Source organism: Oncorhynchus kisutch, linkage group LG29 (assembly GCF_002021735.2).
Source record: "Oncorhynchus kisutch isolate 150728-3 linkage group LG29, Okis_V2, whole genome shotgun sequence".
Taxonomy (NCBI): Eukaryota; Metazoa; Chordata; class Actinopteri; order Salmoniformes; family Salmonidae; genus Oncorhynchus; species Oncorhynchus kisutch.
In genome coordinates, this window is record NC_034202.2 from 288,512 (window position 1) to 305,597 (window position 17,086).

The following is a 17,086-nucleotide window of genomic DNA, read 5'->3' on the forward strand; positions in this document are numbered from 1 at the left end:
TGATGTAATTTTCTGGAATTGTCCAAGCTGTTTAAAAGGCACAGTCAACTTAGTGTATGTAAACTTCTGACCCACTGGAATTGTGATACAGTGAATTATAAGTGAAATAATCTGTCTGTAAACAATTGTTGGAAAAATGGCTTGTGTCATGCACAAAGTAGATGTCCTAACCGACTTGCCAAAACTATAGTTTGTTAACAAGAAATTTGTGAAGTGATTGAAAAATGAGTTTTAATGACTCCAACCTAAGTGTATGTAAACTTCTGACTTCAATTGTACATTGGACATAGCTACTCATTCCAAGGTTTTTCTTTCTTTTTACAATAGTGAAGACATCAAAACTATGAAATAACACATATGGAATCATATAGTAACCAAAAAAGTGTTAAACAAATCCAAATATATATATTTATATTTTTAGGTTCTTCAAGGTAGCCACCCTTTGCCTTAATGAGAGCTTTGCACACTCATGGCATTCTCTCATCCAGAAACGCACAGTAGGAGAACGGATGATCTCTGCATGTGTAGTTCCCACCGTGAAGCATGGAGGAGGTGTGATGGTGTGGGGGTGCCTTACTGGTGACACTGTCTGTGATTTATTTAGAATTCAAGGCACACTTAACCAGCATGGCTACAACAGCATTCTGCAGCGATACACCATCCCATCTGGTTTGTGCTTATTTATTTTATTTAACCTTTTAACTAGGCATGTCAGTTAAGAACAAATTCTTATTTACAATGACGGCCTACCTGGGGCGGCAGTGTAGCCTAGTGGTTAGAGCGTTGGACTAGTAACCGGAAGGTTGCGAGTTCAAACCCCCGAGCTGACAAGGTACAAATCTGTCGTTCTGCCCCTGAACAGGCAGTTAACCCATTGTTCCCAGGCCGTCATTGAAAATAAGAATATGTTCTTAACTGACTTGCCTGGTTAAATAAAGGTAAAATAAAAAAATAAACCTCGGCCAAACCCGGACGACGCTGGGCCATTTGTGCACCGCCCTATGGGATTCCCAATCACCTGGCCTCTACAATCACCCGACTTCAACCTAATTGAGATGGTTTGGGATGAGTTGGACCGCAGAGTTAAGGGAAAGCAGCCAACATATGTGGGAACTCCTTCAAGACTGTTGGAAAAGCATTCCAGGTGAAGCTGATTGAGAGAATTTCAAGAGTGTGCAAAGCTGTCATCAAGGCAAAGGGTGGCTACTTTGAAGAACCTAAAAAATATATATATATTTTGGGATTTGTTTAACACTTTTTTGGTTACTACATGATTCCATAGGTGTTATTTCATAGTTTTGATGTCTTCACTATTGTTCTACAATGTAGAAAATAGTTTAAAAATATACATACATATATGTATATATATCATGTATATTTCAAATTGAATAGGTTAATCGTTTATAATAGAATGTTAATGGTGATTTGTAATCCCAAGACACCATCATGATTGATTATAAAATGAGTGCTTATGTCATTTTAATGAATAACAGTGCCAGAGAAATAAGTTCTTCAGAGCCCATATGATCTGCTGTTGACTTAACTCCAGCAGCTAATCCCCTATCTGCACTGCATGGTACACTGCTATCCTCTGTCCATCATTTGGTGATACTGTACAAGAATATAAGATTTCCACTTCAAGGTCTGGAAGTCTGCCTATAGTAGGGTAGTTGGAGATCTTCCTGCTGCTGTGTGAGCAGATCTTGGCTCTTGGTACGGCAACATCTTTGCTCAGCAGTGTCAGATCCACCAGTAAATTTCAGTAAATTTCTTCTCCTTATTACCCGGCTACTCTATAAACTCTATAATCCTGTTAATACAATTATTTACAGCCCAGAAGCTCATTACATTGAGACCAGTAGCCAGGCCAGGCAATGACAGCCACTCAGTCTGTCTGCTAACTAGCTCAGACACTCAAATAAGTCTGCGCTGGTCACACAATTGAATTATAACAAATTAGCTTTGGACGTTGAGGTGGGATGAGATACGTACCTGTCAAATAGAATGCCACAGTGATGTTGGCTTAATACCCATAAAACTCAGCGGTCAAACACGGAAATGGTTCCAATCGTTTTTTCACCATTCATTTTTCATTTTAGAAACACTTCAAATTAAGTCTGTTTGCTGTAGGCTTACCTTGGTGTGGCATTGTGATAACTGTATAAATCTCTCTCGGATAAGTGACATTTATCAGTATTGTAGCAACCCGCACAGACAGCTGTGTGTTATGTGTTAGGCTATTAGTGGGTTGTGTTGTATTTTCCAGTGTTCGCGGGGTCCGACATGCCAATCAACCTGCCATCTGCCAATCACGGGAATGCCTGGAATGTTCTGATGCCGGGCATCCTGGTGGTTGGCGGAGTGGCGTGTAGGGGGGTTGGGCAGGGGGATGGAGCATTGGAAGTTAAGACCAGGTTTAGCCATTGTACTCGCTCTTACGTCTGGCCTTCACAAGAGAAGGTCACGGTTGGTTTGTGGGGTATCTTTCATTTATTTGGCGTGGGCTACGGCCAAACAGTAGCCTGTGTAAAGTTGGGGTAATAAACCATCAATTCGTAAACTCAAGCCTCAGTCTGGACAATTGTTCCTTTATGATCTAGTCAGGTCATTACAGTATATCTTGTCTCTATTTACTTTCAATTTTAAAATGCTAATTCGCATTAAAGTAGACATCATGCAAGACTATAAATCCCTGCAAGCTCCTGCACGTCATCTCTAACCGACACCTTGCTGTCAGCTAGCTATTAGCTACCTTGACCCAAAATGAAATGTTCATCTACTGTTCCATATTTTATTTAAGTAAAAGTCATAAACTGACGCATATCCAAACATTTTTATGGAGGTGCTGACAAGGTAAACTATTAAACAATAAATAAAGTAGCACCAATTAATTATTCTCCTTTAATGGGTATTTAAATGAATGGGTATTAGGGCTGGGCGGTATACCGTATTTTACGATATACCAGTACTGATGCATGGACCGGTTTGGTTTTACGGTACCTTCTATAACGGTATTTGAATGTTTGGTTAGTTAAATGTGATACGATGTGTGTAACGTCTATTTTTATAGTTTACCTCACTACTTGAGTCATCTCTCTCTGCTCTCTCCCTCCCTCTCCATGCCGCTTTTCACACAGACCTAACCCCACCCTCTGTCACTCAAGGAGCGCATTTGGTCACTTCAGCACATGTAACAATGTGGATGACAACAATGCTGTTTCCACTTTGCTTTTTAATATAAATCCACAAGCGTTCTATAATTAGTATTAGTTAGTGTTTCTTACATCTGGAAACACCTATGAAGTATTTTCTTAACAAGTTGTAGCTAAGTCATGTTCGCCACTAATGCTAATCGCAATCTATGTACTGAGTCAGAGCAAGCGTGGCTAGCTATACAGCCTGATACCAGTGATGGCCTAAGTCAACACGTTGTTTTTTTATTTTATTAATTTTTTTTTTTTCACCTTTATTTAACCAGGTAGGCTAGTTGAGAACACCTTTATTTAACCAGGTAGGCTAGTTGAGAACACCTTTATTTAACCAGGTAGGCTAGTTGAGAACACCTTTATTTAACCAGGTAGGCTAGTTGAGAACACCTTTATTTAACCAGGTAGGCTAGTTGAGAACACCTTTATTTAACCAGGTAGGCTAGTTGAGAACACCTTTATTTAACCAGGTAGGCTAGTTGAGAACACCTTTATTTAACCAGGTAGGCTAGTTGAGAACACCTTTATTTAACCAGGTAGGCTAGTTGAGAACACCTTTATTTAACCAGGTAGGCTAGTTGAGAACACCTTTATTTAACCAGGTAGGCTAGTTGAGAACACCTTTATTTAACCAGGTAGGCTAGTTGAGAACACCTTTATTTAACCAGGTAGGCTAGTTGAGAACACCTTTATTTAACCAGGTAGGCTAGTTGAGAACACCTTTATTTAACCAGGTAGGCAAGTTGAGGAACACCTTTATTTAACCAGGTAGGCTAGTTGAGAACACCTTTATTTAACCAGGTAGGCTAGTTGAGAACACCTTTATTTAACCAGGTAGGCTAGTTGAGAACACCTTTATTTAACCAGGTAGGCTAGTTGAGAACACCTTTATTTAACCAGGTAGGCTAGTTGAGAACACCTTTATTTAACCAGGTAGGCTAGTTGAGAACACCTTTATTTAACCAGGTAGGCTAGTTGAGAACACCTTTATTTAACCAGGTAGGCTAGTTGAGAACACCTTTATTTAACCAGGTAGGCTAGTTGAGAACACCTTTATTTAACCAGGTAGGCTAGTTGAGAACACCTTTATTTAACCAGGTAGGCTAGTTGAGAACACCTTTATTTAACCAGGTAGGCTAGTTGAGAACACCTTTATTTAACCAGGTAGGCTAGTTGAGAACACCTTTATTTAACCAGGTAGGCTAGTTGAGAACACCTTTATTTAACCAGGTAGGCTAGTTGAGAACACCTTTATTTAACCAGGTAGGCTAGTTGAGAACACCTTTATTTAACCAGGTAGGCTAGTTGAGAACACCTTTATTTACCAGGTAGGCTAGTTGAGAACACCTTTATTTAACCAGGTAGGCTAGTTGAGAACACCTTTATTTAACCAGGTAGGCTAGTTGAGAACACCTTTATTTAACCAGGTAGGCTAGTTGAGAACACCTTTATTTAACCAGGTAGGCTAGTTGAGAACACCTTTATTTAACCAGGTAGGCTAGTTGAGAACACCTTTATTTAACCAGGTAGGCTAGTTGAGAACACCTTTATTTAACCAGGTAGGCTAGTTGAGAACACCTTTATTTAACCAGGTAGGCTAGTTGAGAACACCTTTATTTAACCAGGTAGGCTAGTTGAGAACACCTTTATTTAACCAGGTAGGCTAGTTGAGAACACCTTTATTTAACCAGGTAGGCTAGTTGAGAACACCTTTATTTAACCAGGTAGGCTAGTTGAGAACACCTTTATTTAACCAGGTAGGCTAGTTGAGAACACCTTTATTTAACCAGGTAGGCTAGTTGAGAACACCTTTATTTAACCAGGTAGGCTAGTTGAGAACACCTTTATTTAACCAGGTAGGCTAGTGAGAACACCTTTATTTAACCAGGTAGGCTAGTTGAGAACACCTTTATTTAACCAGGTAGGCTAGTTGAGAACACCTTTATTTAACCAGGTAGGCTAGTTGAGAACACCTTTATTTAACCAGGTAGGCTAGTTGAGAACACCTTTATTTAACCAGGTAGGCTAGTTGAGAACACCTTTATTTAACCAGGTAGGCTAGTTGAGAACACCTTTATTTAACCAGGTAGGCTAGTTGAGAACACCTTTATTTAACCAGGTAGGCTAGTTGAGAACACCTTTATTTAACCAGGTAGGCTAGTTGAGAACACCTTTATTTAACCAGGTAGGCTAGTTGAGAACACCTTTATTTAACCAGGTAGGCTAGTTGAGAACACCTTTATTTAACCAGGTAGGCTAGTTGAGAACACCTTTATTTAACCAGGTAGGCTAGTTGAGAACACCTTTATTTAACCAGGTAGGCTAGTTGAGAACACCTTTATTTAACCAGGTAGGCTAGTTGAGAACACCTTTATTTAACCAGGTAGGCTAGTTGAGAACACCTTTATTTAACCAGGTAGGCTAGTTGAGAACACCTTTATTTAACCAGGTAGGCTAGTTGAGAACACCTTTATTTAACCAGGTAGGCTAGTTGAGAACACCTTTATTTAACCAGGTAGGCTAGTTGAGAACACCTTTATTTAACCAGGTAGGCTAGTTGAGAACACCTTTATTTAACCAGGTAGGCTAGTTGAGAACACCTTTATTTAACCAGGTAGGCTAGTTGAGAACACCTTTATTTAACCAGGTAGGCTAGTTGAGAACACCTTTATTTAACCAGGTAGGCTAGTTGAGAACACCTTTATTTAACCAGGTAGGCTAGTTGAGAACACCTTTATTTAACCAGGTAGGCTAGTTGAGAACACCTTTATTTAACCAGGTAGGCTAGTTGAGAACACCTTTATTTAACCAGGTAGGCTAGTTGAGAACACCTTTATTTAACCAGGTAGGCTAGTTGAGAACACCTTTATTTAACCAGGTAGGCTAGTTGAGAACACCTTTATTTAACCAGGTAGGCTAGTTGAGAACACCTTTATTTAACCAGGTAGGCTAGTTGAGAACACCTTTATTTAACCAGGTAGGCTAGTTGAGAACACCTTTATTTAACCAGGTAGGCTAGTTGAGAACACCTTTATTTAACCAGGTAGGCTAGTTGAGAACACCTTTATTTAACCAGGTAGGCTAGTTGAGAACACCTTTATTTAACCAGGTAGGCTAGTTGAGAACACCTTTATTTAACCAGGTAGGCTAGTTGAGAACACCTTTATTTAACCAGGTAGGCTAGTTGAGAACACCTTTATTTAACCAGGTAGGCTAGTTGAGAACACCTTTATTTAACCAGGTAGGCTAGTTGAGAACACCTTTATTTAACCAGGTAGGCTAGTTGAGAACACCTTTATTTAACCAGGTAGGCTAGTTGAGAACACCTTTATTTAACCAGGTAGGCTAGTTGAGAACACCTTTATTTAACCAGGTAGGCTAGTTGAGAACACCTTTATTTAACCAGGTAGGCTAGTTGAGAACACCTTTATTTAACCAGGTAGGCTAGTTGAGAACACCTTTATTTAACCAGGTAGGCTAGTTGAGAACACCTTTATTTAACCAGGTAGGCTAGTTGAGAACACCTTTATTTAACCAGGTAGGCTAGTTGAGAACACCTTTATTTAACCAGGTAGGCTAGTTGAGAACACCTTTATTTAACCAGGTAGGCTAAGTTGAGAACACCTTTATTTAACCAGGTAGGCTAGTTGAGAACACCTTTATTTAACCAGGTAGGCTAGTTGAGAACACCTTTATTTAACCAGGTAGGCTAGTTGAGAACACCTTTATTTAACCAGGTAGGCTAGTTGAGAACACCTTTATTTAACCAGGTAGGCTAGTTGAGAACACCTTTATTTAACCAGGTAGGCTAGTTGAGAACACCTTTATTTAACCAGGTAGGCTAGTTGAGAACACCTTTATTTAACCAGGTAGGCTAGTTGAGAACACCTTTATTTAACCAGGTAGGCTAGTTGAGAACACCTTTATTTAACCAGGTAGGCTAGTTGAGAACACCTTTATTTAACCAGGTAGGCTAGTTGAGAACACCTTTATTTAACCAGGTAGGCTAGTTGAGAACACCTTTATTTAACCAGGTAGGCTAGTTGAGAACACCTTTATTTAACCAGGTAGGCTAGTTGAGAACACCTTTATTTAACCAGGTAGGCTAGTTGAGAACACCTTTATTTAACCAGGTAGGCTAGTTGAGAACACCTTTATTTAACCAGGTAGGCTAGTTGAGAACACCTTTATTTAACCAGGTAGGCTAGTTGAGAACACCTTTATTTAACCAGGTAGGCTAGTTGAGAACACCTTTATTTAACCAGGTAGGCTAGTTGAGAACACCTTTATTTAACCAGGTAGGCTAGTTGAGAACACCTTTATTTAACCAGGTAGGCTAGTTGAGAACACCTTTATTTAACCAGGTAGGCTAGTTGAGAACACCTTTATTTAACCAGGTAGGCTAGTTGAGAACACCTTTATTTAACCAGGTAGGCTAGTTGAGAACACCTTTATTTAACCAGGTAGGCTAGTTGAGAACACCTTTATTTAACCAGGTAGGCTAGTTGAGAACACCTTTATTTAACCAGGTAGGCTAGTTGAGAACACCTTTATTTAACCAGGTAGGCTAGTTGAGAACACCTTTATTTAACCAGGTAGGCTAGTTGAGAACACCTTTATTTAACCAGGTAGGCTAGTTGAGAACACCTTTATTTAACCAGGTAGGCTAGTTGAGAACACCTTTATTTAACCAGGTAGGCTAGTTGAGAACACCTTTATTTAACCAGGTAGGCTAGTTGAGAACACCTTTATTTAACCAGGTAGGCTAGTTGAGAACACCTTTATTTAACCAGGTAGGCTAGTTGAGAACACCTTTATTTAACCAGGTAGGCTAGTTGAGAACACCTTTATTTAACCAGGTAGGCTAGTTGAGAACACCTTTATTTAACCAGGTAGGCTAGTTGAGAACACCTTTATTTAACCAGGTAGGCTAGTTGAGAACACCTTTATTTAACCAGGTAGGCTAGTTGAGAACACCTTTATTTAACCAGGTAGGCTAGTTGAGAACACCTTTATTTAACCAGGTAGGCTAGTTGAGAACACCTTTATTTAACCAGGTAGGCTAGTTGAGAACACCTTTATTTAACCAGGTAGGCTAGTTGAGAACACCTTTATTTAACCAGGTAGGCTAGTTGAGAACACCTTTATTTAACCAGGTAGGCTAGTTGAGAACACCTTTATTTAACCAGGTAGGCTAGTTGAGAACACCTTTATTTAACCAGGTAGGCTAGTTGAGAACACCTTTATTTAACCAGGTAGGCTAGTTGAGAACACCTTTATTTAACCAGGTAGGCTAGTTGAGAACAAGTTCTCATTTGCAACTGCGACCTGGCCAAGATAAAGCATAGCAGTGTGAGCATACAACAAAGAGTTACACATGGAGTAAACAATTAACAAGTCAATAACACAGTAGAAAACGAAGGGGGGGTCTATATACAATGTGTGCAAAAGGCATGAGGAGGTAGGCAAATAATTACAATTTTGCAGATTAACACTGGAGTGATGAATGATCAGATGGTCATGTACAGGTAGAGATATTGGTGTGCAGAAGAGCAGAAAAGTAAATAAATAAAAACAGTACGGGGATGAGGTAGGTGAAAAGGGTGGGCTATTTACCAATAGACTATGTACAGCTGCAGCGATCGGTTAGCTGCTCAGATAGCTGATGTTTGAAGTTGGTGAGGGAGATGAAAGTCTCCAACTTCAGCGATTTTTGCAATTCGTTCCAGTCACAGGCAGCAGAGTACTGGAACGAAAGGCGGCCAAATGAGGTGTTGGCTTTAGGGATGATCAGTGAGATACACCTGCTGGAGCGCGTGCTACGGATGGGTGTTGCCATGTTGTTTGTGCAAATGTATCTTCTAAATCAAAGTGGAATAGGCGAAGCATGAATATGTTAGCTACATGAAGTAGCAGCTAAGAGAAAACATTTAATGTAGCCAAAGATGAACACTGCTACCCTGTCACAATAACTCCTCCCTGGCGTTTTCATTCATTGTCATGTCAAACAATGTATTCAAAGTGCCCACTATTATCTTAGAATAATTATATTTTTGACATTATTCCAAAAGTTTCACCCAAGTGTGTTGATCGAAATTGCAAGGAAAGTCTCAATTGCAACATTTGGTTCAAAATAAGGCCTAGATTTTTTTGCTCATATCATGCAGCTCTTCGTGGAAATTATCTCAAAAGAGTACAGGAAATGCAGAAATCAGTTGCAGTGTAATTGAACAGTATAAAACAATCAGAATGGCGAGAGACTCATTGAAATCACCTAGAATGTATGTGTTGCCACCCTAAGATCACTCACTACTCATAAAAGCAAATGTATATATTTAATTATTCATAAACATAAAATACTTTTAAAAATGTGAAAAATTCTGTGATATGATATTTTGGCCATATCGCCCAAACCTAATGGGTATAGCAACCAACGTTTTGGTATGCAATGCCTTCTTCAGGGTTTCATGGTAAATGCTTAAACCAGGTGATGGAGACAAACAGTGCAATTAGTACAGCCAATGAACACAGTGAGGGGTGTGTCATAGTAATTAAGGTAATGAGGGATGAAAAAGTGGAACTGTTAAACATATTTTACACCATGTCAAGATGTTGAATACATGGGGAAATTGACATAATCTTGGTAACATGATTAGAAATAGAATACATAATGTTATTATCAACAATCATTGTTGTTACATTTCATTTCATTTCATATTTGTTTCATTATTTAATTTCATATTTTTGGTTCAAACAATGCATAATGAGCATCATCAACATGAGGAACATGATATGCGGTGTGGGTTGAACTGTTAATAGAACGGACCTGAGATCAAATTCAATATTCAAACCACTAGGGGTCAGTGTTTTTAGGGAGGAGATTCAGTGGGCCTCCTTCTGTAGAAGGGTCTCAATGTTACCTCTCCTTGATGTGGTAAAATGCTTAATAACTATGTATTTGAGGGAGGAGATAGGATGGTTAGCTTCAACAAAGTGGGCTGCTAGGGTCCGTCATGGTCTGGGGCGGTGTGTCACAGCACCATCGGACTGAGCTTGTTGTCATTGCAGGCAATCTCAACGCAGTGCGTTACAGGGAAGACATCCTCCCTCATGTGGTACCCTTCCTGCAGGCACATCCTGACATGACCCTCCAGGATGACAATGCCACCAGCCATACTGCTCGTTCTGTGTGTGCTTTCCTGCAAGACAGGAATGTCAGTGTTCTGCCATGGCCAGCGAAGAGCCTGGATCTCAATCCCATTGAGCACGTCTGGGACCTGTTGGATCGGAGGGGAGGACTAGGGCCATTCCCCCAAGACATGTCTGGGAACTTGCAGATGCCTTGGTGGAAGAGTGGGGTAACATCTCACAGCAAGAATTGACATCTGGTGCAGTCCATGAGGAGGAGATGCAATGCAGCTGGTGGCCACACCAGCTACTGACTTACTTTTGATTGACCCCCCCCCTTTGTTCAGGGACACATTATTCCATTTCTGTTAGTCACATGTCTGTGGAACTTGTTCAGTTTGTCGTAGTTGTTGAATCTTATGTTCATACAAATATTTACACATGTTAAGTTTGCTGAAAATAAACGCAGTTGAAAGTGAGAGGATGTTTCTTTTTTTGCTGAGTTAATATCAACACCCTTCTTGTCAATTTTGCTGATGTCAGTTGTAAGCAGCACATTTACCACTGCATTCATTCTGAACCTCAGAATAACCAGGAGGAAATCATTACCCAGGTGGGAGAAACAGAAGGTAACAAAAACAGTCCAACACTTTTAAGCGTGTAACTAAGTCTAGAAAAAGTGAAGGAAGCAGCATGTGGAAAATGGGTAAAGGTAGGGTGGATTTATAGAGATAAGATGGAGAGTTCAAAAGTGTCGGAAGTTGAGGGACCACATAGTGTGGAATAAATGGTAGCTAGAGGGATGGTTGGCCATATGATAATAGAATATAGAATTACCATAAAATGGGGGTGCTGATCAGTTTCTGCGCCCCTTTTAGGTCGTTTTCACACATATCTGGCCCACCCATGCCCAGTCATACTCGGGGTATCGGCGCGTGTCCTTTGACGCCATTCCGTCTGTTGTAGCAGTCAAATTGTGCCGTTTCATTAAACTAGGCGTTTGTCACTACTTCACAGAAGAGGCATTTGAACATAACCTTTTTTTTATAAAAATGTTTTTTTTTTGGCAGAAGAACTTTTTATTTCATATAGTATGTGTTTACCAGAGACGGTAATGTGACGAACACCTGCACCAAAGTCAAATTAGGATATGACTTTAGGCCAACGAGACAGTGTCCAACTTATACAATTCTCCGGTAGAATGCCCTGCTTTTATTTTGTCACTCACAACCTTAAGCTATTTTCTGTAATTGGCTCGCCCTTAACTTGTAAATAATGATCTTGTTGTGAGTTTATTCTTCTGTAATAATGAAGACATATTAGCTAAAGATAAGACGTTGTCAGCAACAGTGCCTTCGGAAAATATTCAGACCTTGACTTTTTCCACGTTACAGTTACACGGGGTGGAGCAGGTGAACCCAAGTACAGACTCAGACGAGGAGACAGGGATAAGGTAGCGGAAAATTCCATAAAATAATGTTATGGCTTTAGAAGCTTCTGATAGGCTAATGGACATCATTTGAGTCAATTGCAGGTGTACCTGTGGATGTATTTCAAGGCCTACCTTCAAACTCAGTGCCTCTTTGCTTGACATCATGGGAAAATCAAAATAAATCAGACCTCAGAAAACAATTGTATGGTTCATCCTTGGTAGCAATTTCCAAATGCCTGAAGGTACCATGTTCATCTGTACAAACAATAGTACGCTAGTATAAACACCAAGGGACCACGCAGCCATCATACCGCTCAGGAAGGAGATGTGTTCTGTCTCCTAGAGATGAACGTACTTTGGTACAAAAAGTGCAAATCAATACCAGAACAAAAGCAAAGGACCTTGTGAAGATGCTGGAGGAAACAGGTACAAAAGTATCTTTATCCACAGTAAAACGAGTCCTATATCGACATAACCTGAAAGGCCACTCAGCAAGGAAGAAGCCACTGCTTCAAAACCGCCATAAAAAAGCCAGACTATGGTTTGCAACTGCACATGGGGGACAAAGATTGTACTTTTTGGAGAAATGTCTTCTGGTCTGATGAAACAAAAATAGAACTGTTTGGCCATAATGACCATCATTATGTTTGGAGGAAAAAGGGGAAGGCTTGCAAGCCGAAAAAACACCCTCCCAACCGTGAAGCACTGGAGTGGCAGCATCATGTTGTGGGGGTACCTTGCTGCAGGAGGGACTGGTGCACTTCACAAAATAGTTGGCATCATGAGGAAGGAATATTATTTGGATATATTGAAGCAACATCTCAAGACATGTCAGGAAGTTAAAGCTTGGTTGCAAATGGGTCTGTGGCAAACTGGTTTAAGGACAACAAAGTCAAGGTATTGGAGTGGCCATCACAAAGCCCTGACCTCAATCCTATAGAAAATGTGTGGGCAGAACTGAAAAAGTGTGTGCGAGCAAGGAGGCTTGTGTTGGCTTAGTTGTGTGATTCAGTATTTGTGTATTTCAGTAGTTGTGGTTAGTAGTTGTGTGGTCAGTAGTTGTGGTCAGTCATTTTTTGGTTGTGGTCAGTGTAATATTCATATGTGTAAACATACTGAATTGTAATTGGATGCATTTTTACCGCCGTATCATACTGTGCTATGATTGGTTAAGACCACCCAGATGGCTAGGTCAAGGTCAGTTGATCATGGTTGGAGACACGTGAACATGCCAGTTGTAGCTAGCTAATAAAGAGCTACGTTAACAAATATCCTGTAGTACTGCATTTTATTATTTTGTACAAAGCGTGCAAAACAAGACAGTCAGTAGTTATTTATTTCATTAGTTGTGGTTAGTAGTTGTGTAGTTGTGGTCATTATTTGTGTGGTTCAGTAGTTGTGTGCTTGTGTTTAGTAGATGTGGTCAATAGATGTGGTTAGTCGTTTTTGTGGTTAGTAGTTGTTTGGTTAAGGTCAGTAGTTGTGGTAAATAGTGGTCAGCAGTTGTGTGCTTCTGGTCATTAGTTATATGGTTTAGTAGTTGTGTGCTCGGTAGTTGTGATCAGTGGTTGTGGTCAGTAATGATCAGTTGTTTTGGTAAGTAGGTGTGTGGTTTAGTAGTTGTGGTCAGTAGTTTGTGATTGTGATCAGTAGTTGTGGTCAGTAGTTGTGTGGTTCAGTAGTTGTTTATTTCATTAGTTGTGGTTAGTAGTTGTGTAGTTGTGGTCATTATTTGTGTGGTTCAGTAGTTGTGTGGTTGTGGTCAGTAGTTGTGTGGTTGTGGTCAATAGTTGTGGTAAGTAGTTGTCGGTAGTGGGCAGTCGTTTTGGTAAGCATGTTTGTGGTTGTGGTCAGTCGTTTTTTGTGGTTGTGGTCAGTAGATGTGGTCAGTAGTTGTGGTCCGTAGTTGTGGTCAGTAGTTGTTGTTTAGTAGCCAGTGGTTGTTGTTGGTAGTTCTGGTAAGTAGTGGTCAGCAGTTGTGTGCTTCTGGTCGTTAGTTGTGTATTTCAGTAGTTGTGATCAGTGGTTTTGGTCTGTGGTTGTGGTTGTGGTCTGTAGTTTTGGTAAGTAGGTGTGTGGTTTAGTAGTTGTGGTCAGTGTTTTGAGATTGTTTTCAGTACTTGTGATCAGTAGCGGTCAGTAGTTTTGGGAAGTAGTTGTGTGATTGTGGTCAGTAGTTTTGTGGTCTGTGGTTGTGGTCAGTAGTTGTGTTAGTGCAGTTACTAAAACAGCTGTACCGTTAGGTCCGTAGAATATATTTTTGTTCCACGAACAGATTTGAATCATAGGGAAGAAGACGAAGATGTCACACCCTCTAACTATTTGTCTAACTTGTAGAAGTGGTCAAGATTCCAGTTTTTACTTATTTTCCACCATAATTTGCAAATAAATTCATTAAAAATCCTACAATGTGATTTTCTGGATTCTTTTCCTTCATTTTGTCTGTCATAGTTGAAGTGTACCTATGATGAAAATTACAGGCCTCTCCCATCTTTTTAAGTGAGAGAACTTGCACAATTGGTGGCTGACTAAATACTTTTTTGCCCCACTGTATAGCAGAAAAGCTAATCATTGCATTTGTCATTTCAAAATTACGCTACTGCAATGCTCTACGCTCCGGCTACCCAGAGAAAGCACTAAATAAACTTCAGCTAGTATTTAGTATGGCTGCAAGAATATTTTTACTCCTGTGCTAGCCTCTCTACGATGGCTTGCTGAATTCAAGGTTTTACTACTAACCTACAAAGCCTTAAATGGACTTGCTCCTACCTATTTCTCCGATTTGGTCCTGCCGTACATACTGTACCTACACGTATGCTACAGTAACAAGATGTAGGCCTCCTTATTGTTTTTAGAATTTCTAAGCAAACAGCTGGAGGCAGGGCCATTTTGATGGGATGGTCTGACGATCCATGTGAGAGACGTTTACGTCTTTACTGAAGACTTATCTTTTTAGTAGGTCTGATGATTGAGTATAGTCTGGCCCAGGGGGTGTGAAGGTGAAAGGCAAGGCACTAGGGTGATGAACTTCTGCCTGGTTGGCTCCCCTCTCTCCACTGGGATTCTCTGCCTCTGACCCTATTACGGGGGCTGATTCACTGGCTTGGTAGTGCTCTCCCATGCCGTCCCTAGGAGGGACGTTGTGCCAGGCTTTTTCCCCTATACTCGACTTGAGTGGGTTGAGTCACTGACATGATATTCCTGTCTGGTTTTGTGCCCCCCCATGCTCGTGCCGTGAGGGAGATTTTTGTGGGCTATACTCCATCTTGCCTTAGGGTAGTAAGTTGGTGGTCTGTAGATATCCCTCTGGTGGTGTGGGGGCTGTGCTTTGGTAAAGTGGGTGGAAGTTATATCCTACCTGGTTGGCTCTGTCCAGGAGTATCGTCGGAAGGGCCACAATGTCCCCCGACCCCCACCCGACTCCCCGTCTCAGTCTCCAGTATATATACTACAATAGTTTATGTGCCGGGGGGCTAGGGTCAGTCTTTCCTATCTTGTGTAATGCTCCTTATCTTGTGTCCTGTGTGATCTTAAGTATGCTCCCATCTCTCCCTTCCCGGGGGGCCTGAGTCCTCGGACCAAGCCTCAGGAATACCTGTCCTGATGACTCCTGGCTGTCCCCGTCCCCAGTCCACCTGGTTGTGCTGCTGATCCAGTTTCTGCTGTCCTGCCTGCGGCTATGGAACCCTGACCTGTTCATCTGACCTGCTACTTTATCCCGTACCTACTGTTTCAACCCTCTCTCTCCCTCTCTACTGCACTTGCTGTCGTTGACCTCTGAATGCTCAGCTATGAAAAGTCAACTGACATTTACGCACCCTCTATAATCACTGTGATTATTAGTTGACCTTGCTGGTCATCTATAAACATTTGAAAATCTTGAACGATCAGGCCTTTATAGCCATGTACTCTTCTAATCTCCACCAGACAGCCAGATAGGCCATCCCTCAGACTCTTTCCTCTCTAGGTTCCTGCCCTTCTAACCGTTGTGCTTCTACATCTGCATTGCTTGCCCTTTGGGGTTTCAGGCTGGGTTTCTGTATAAGTGCTCCGTGACATCTGCTAAAGTAAAAGGTGCTTCATACATTTGATTGATTGATTGATCCAGGACATCTCGTCAAAACCGTGCCTGAGGAAGGCCCGCAGCATCATCAAGAACCCCACACACCTCAGCCATGAGCTGTTCACTAACTTTCTGTCAAAACATGTCTGAACCAAAAGGCTCAGAGACGAGCCATCAGACCTCCGAATACTTAAATTATAAATTGTGCCTTTGTAACGGTTCTCTTTAGTTGAAGGAGAGGCGGACCAAAATGCGGCGTGATGATGATTCATGTTTGTTTAATAAAGGAAAACTATACATGAATAAACTACAAAACATTGAAATGTGAAAACTCAAAACAGCCCTATCTGGTGCAAAACACAGAGACAGGAACAATCACCCACAAACACACAGTGAAACCCAGGCTACCTAAATATGGTTCCCAATCAGAGACAATGACTAACACCTGCCTCTGATTGAGAACCATATCAGGCCAGACATAGAAATAGACAAACAAGACATCCAACATAGAATGCCCACTCAGATCACACCCTGACCAACCAAAACATAGAAACATACAAAGCAAACTATGGTCAGGGTGTGACAGCCTTCCTACATTACACTTATGCTAAAAATGTTTTTTTTTATCTATTCTACTTAGCCATTTACTTTATGCTCGTTTTCTTATCATTTCTTATTTGGTATTGTTATTGTATTGTCAAGAAGGAACCTGCAAGTCAGCATTTTGTTGGACGGTGTATATTACATTACATACCACTAATAAAATGTGAAACTTGAAACATCCATGACCACATTTTTAGGTTACTGTAACTAAATGTCTTCCTATGTAATCATAGAAAGCGTGCATGTTCAAGATAGCATGCAAAGGTCACAAGTCTGTGGAGATCTTCATAATTGCAATAATAATCTGTGCAGTCTTGAACAACATTGATCACTTGCAATATGGACTTTTAATGGAACTGAAATCCAGGTCATTTGGTTGTGCTAGTGTTAGTTGTTTAAATACAAAATATCTGAAATGTGTTTTTAACTTTTGATGATTAAAAGTACAGTGATAACACATTTAGGTGATAACTAAACCAAAAATCGGACGTTGTTTTTCCACTGAAATTTGGTTGAAAGCACAGGGATAACAAATTGAGAATTCACCACACTTCTGGCGGTCTTTTAGATGGTTGAAAGCACAGTGATAACACATTGAGAATTCACCAAACTTCTGGCGGTCTTTTAGATGGTTGAAAGCACAGTGATAACACA